Source organism: Elaeis guineensis, chromosome 13 (assembly GCF_000442705.2).
Source record: "Elaeis guineensis isolate ETL-2024a chromosome 13, EG11, whole genome shotgun sequence".
NCBI classification, from domain to species: domain Eukaryota; kingdom Viridiplantae; phylum Streptophyta; class Magnoliopsida; order Arecales; family Arecaceae; genus Elaeis; species Elaeis guineensis.
Window position 1 is genome coordinate 1,662,269 of NC_026005.2, and position 4,739 is coordinate 1,667,007.

Sequence of the window (4,739 nt, forward strand, 5' to 3'; positions counted from 1 at the left end):
ACATGTCCGATCAAATCGATCAAAGCACCACAATCGAATCTATGGAGGATGGTTCGTCATCGACCTTAAATGCTGCACATGATCCGGCAGCTCCCTATTTCATCTCACCTTCAGAGAATCCTGAGAATGCTCTTGTGATATCTCTACTTAAGGGACCGAACTATCCTGCATGGCGAAGGACCATTATCACTGCTCTTCAAGCCAAACGAAAAATTCAGTTCGTTGATGGGACACTTGCACGACCTATAGATGGATCGCGGGATCATTTTCTCTGGGATACGTGCAATTCAATGGTGATGTCATGGATCTACAACTCTATTGTACCAGAAATCTATGACAGCATCTCTTTTTTTGAAAGTGCTCAAGATATTTGGGTCGATCTTGAGGAAAGATACTCTCAAGGCAATGCTCCTCGCATTCATAAGTTAAAGATCCAAATCTGGAGTTTCAGGCAAGGCAATGATATGACTATTGCCGCTTATTATGCCCATCTTCGTGGCTTGTGGGAGGAACGTACGGCTTATTCCAAGGTGCCGACTTGTTCGTATGGAGCCACTAGAGAGATCCAAGTTTGAGAAAGAAGAAGAAAGACTACATCAATTTTTTTTTTGGTTTCAAGAACTCCTACGACACGTTGTGAGATCAGCTGCTGTCCATGGAGCCATTATCAACAGTTAATAAGGCATATGCCTTATTGATTCGAGGTGAGAAGCAAAAGAAAGTCGCCGCTGTTCGAACTTCTCAACCCGAAGCCGCGGCTCTCGCTGTTAAGCCCATGACAGAAAGGGCGAATAAAGAGATCGGCTCCAAAGAAAGGAATAAAAAATATTTTCGATGCGACCACTGTAAGAAGAAAGGACATATCCGTGATAGATACTTCGAGCTAATCGGGTATCCACTTGGATGGCAATCCAAAGATCGAGTTAAGGGTAGAGGCAATGGAACCGAGATCGGTAGTCAGCACCAAAGAGGGGTTGCCGTGAATGCTACTACACCATTGAATACAGACAGAATCTCTTCAATACCGGATCTTTCTCCTACACAATATCAGCAACTTATTTTTCTTCTTGGGACAAGATAAGACTCAAAGTATCGTAAATTTTGTTGGTAAGACCTCTCTTGATTCTTTTCATCATTCTTGGATCCTTGATAGTGGTGCTTCCAAACACTTAACCTTTTGTAAGTCCTTTCTTCATAATATTGAACCTCTTGACAATGCACTCCCAGTTACTTTACTTAATGGAGTCAATATGCCTGTACATTCATATGGTGATGTTACTTTGACTAATGATATTACCTTGCACCGTACTTTATATGCTCCTAATTTTACTTGCAATCTTGTTTCAGTAAGCAAACTTGCTCGAGAACTTAATTGTGCTGTTCTCTTCTTTCTCACATTTTGTGCTCTACAGGACCTTACCACGAGGAAGCTGATTGGATTGGATGAACTCCGAGATGGTCTTTACTACTTCAAAGGCTTGGCAATACGTCCTGCACAGACAAATAAAGTCAATATTTCGATTAATCTCTGGCATGCTCGGTTAGGACATTGCTCTTACAAGCGTTTGAAACTTGTTCCTTTTCTTTCAAATACTTCTTTTGATTCCATAAATAATTATTGTGATATTTGCTATCGTGCAAAACAGACAAGAAAGCCTTTTTCCTTGAGCATTAATAAATCTGCTTCACCATTTAATTTAGTTCATATTGATATATGGGACCATATCGCACCCCATCACACACGGGAGCTTATTTCTTTCTCACTATTGTTGATGATTGCACAAGGGCTACTTGGTTTATCTATACAAAGAAAATCCAGCATACCAATGCTATTAATTTTCATGCTATAGTCAAAAATCATTTGATGCCAACATTAAACACATACGTAGTGATAACGCTCAAGAGTTTGTAGTCGGACCATTAAAATCCATCTTCTAGAACATGGGATTATATCACAAACTTCTTGTGTGGGACACCAGAACCAAAATGGGAGTGGGTTGAGCGAAAACATCGACATCTATTAAATATGCCCGTGCTCTAAGATTTTAAGCCAACTTGCCTGTGTCATTTTGGGGAGAATGTGTTTTGACTGCCGCCTATTTAATTAACTTGACACCTACACCAAAATTGAATGGCAAGAGTTCCTACGAACTCTTATTTCATAAACCACCCACCTATGATCATCTGAGAGTTTTTGGTAGCCTTTGTTATGTGCATGAGACGTCCAGTGATAAATTTCAACCTCGTTCTCGTGCTTGTGTGTTCGTTGGATACTCTCTTGGTCAAAAGGGCTATCGTGTATATAACCTTGAAACTCATAAAATATTTACTTCACGTGATGTTATCTTTCATGAGAAGATGTTTCCTTATTCTCAAATATTACCTTTTTTTTCTATTATACCTTCTTTTTCACAATCAAATCAGACTGATTATGATGTGGGATTTTCTTTGGCAACCAATAATTTACCTCATGTACCTAATTTGGGTCAGACCCAAGGATAGATTTCAAACCTATTCTTTCTCATGAGTCAGATCAAACACAAACCAATTTCATTGATTCAAACCAAATGTCAAGTTTGAACAGGACTCTTGATGCAATCGACACTATCTCTCCTGAGCAGGCTTCATCTTCTAAGACCATTGGACCTAATTCATGACCCGTCAGAGATAGGAAGCAACCCTTCGATTACAGGACTACATTGTCGATTGCCCCAGGAGTGGGGAGACCCCGGACACATCCGCCAATTCAGTGATCTCAGGTAAGCCTTATCCTATTTCTTGCTACCTCACTTATTCTAAGCTTAATACTTCCCATCGAGCTTTTATTTCAGCTATTACCTCTCATAAAGAACCTAAAACCTTTTCTCAAGCTGTAAAGGATCCTAAGTGGCGAGAGAAGCAATGGGGGCTGAGCTCACTGCTCTCCAGCAAAATGGCACTTAGACTTTGGAGCATCTACCACTCGGAAAGAAACCCATTGGATCGAGATGGGTATACAAAATTAAATACAAGGCTGATGGTTCTATTGAGCGATACAAGGCTCGATTAGTGGCAAAGGGATACACACAAATAGAAGGCCTTGACTACACCAAGATTTTTGCTCCGGTGGCTAAATTGACTACAGTACGATGTCTTATAGCTGTTGCTTCCGCTAAACATTGGCAGTACATCAGTTGGACGTCAACAATGTTTTCCTTCATGGCGATCTTCATGAAGAAGTATACATGACATCTCCGTCAGGATTTCTAAAACCAAGTGATACACGTGTTTGTCGGTTGCGTAAGTTTCTTTATGGACTCAAGCAAGCATCAAGATAGTGGTTTGAAAAGTTCTCCCACCCTTGCTCCAATATGGTTGTACTCAATCTAAAGCCGATCACTCTCTATTCACCAAACAGGATAAGGACTTCTTTCATTGCCATTCTTGTTTATGTGGATGATATGATTATTACAGGGAATAACCCTTCGAAATGTCAGGCACTGAAACAATATTTGCAAGACAAGTTTCACATTAAAGACCTGGGCAACTTAAAATATTTTCTTGGATTAGAAGTGGCACGATCACCTTCGGGCATATTTGTATCAAACAAAAATATACTCTTGACATTCTTCAGGAGACCGGAATGATTGAGACCACCAAGCCCATAAAATTTTCGATGCAGCAACATCTCAAGCTCACGACGGATGATGAAAAACTACTTGATGATCCAGGTCCATATCATCGATTGCTGGGATGACTCATTTATTTGACCATCACTAGGCCTGATATTGCATACTCAGTGCATGTTCTGACACAGTTTATGCAATCTCCTCGGCAACCACACTTAGACGCAGCCTTTCGCATTTTGCGATATTTGAAAGGATCTCCAGGTCAAGGCATATTTTTTTTAAGTGTCAACACCTTTCAGTTATATGCTTATTATGATGCAGACTGGGCAGGATGTCCCATGATAAGATGCTCTACTACAGGGTTTCTATGTTTCCTTAGGAGATGCTCCGATTTCTTGGCGTGCTAAGAAGCAGACAACAGTATCTCATTCCTCTGCAGAGCCGAATACCGGGCTATGGCACACACTATCAGTGAATTACTATGGCTTCGAGCCCTCTTATCCGACCTCAGTGTTTCACATCATGGTCCTATGTTCTTTTATTGCGATAATCAAGCAGCTTTACACATTGCTGCAAATCTTGTGTTTCATGAGCGGACCAAACACATAGAAATTGATTGTCATTTTGTCAGAGAGCGAACTACAATCTCAAGACATTGCTACACGATATGTTCCTACACATTGTCAGCTTGCAGATATCTTTACCAAAGCTCTCAGCTGTGATCATTTTCAAGAGATTCTATGCAAGTTGGCATTCGAAATCTCTATGCGCCAACTTGAGGGAGACTATTAGGAATATACATTGCCTATATCAGGAATATACAGAATATTAGGAATGTACATTGTCTAGAATATTTTTTACAATGGCATGTTACAGAATATTAGGAATGTCCATTGTTCTAGAATATTTTATAATTACTATGGCATGTTTTTGAATTGGAAGGATCACGTGATTGATACCGTGATCTCTCCAATTTTCCTGCCTGTTTCTCTCTTCTTCATCTCTATATATGGATTACATATCATAGTGAAATATATCGAAGAGATCTTCTCCACTTTTTTTTTATGTTTCTCCTCCTTTTCCTGCATCTCTCGGTTTTTCTTTTACAGAAGACCCTAATGGCGAACCGTC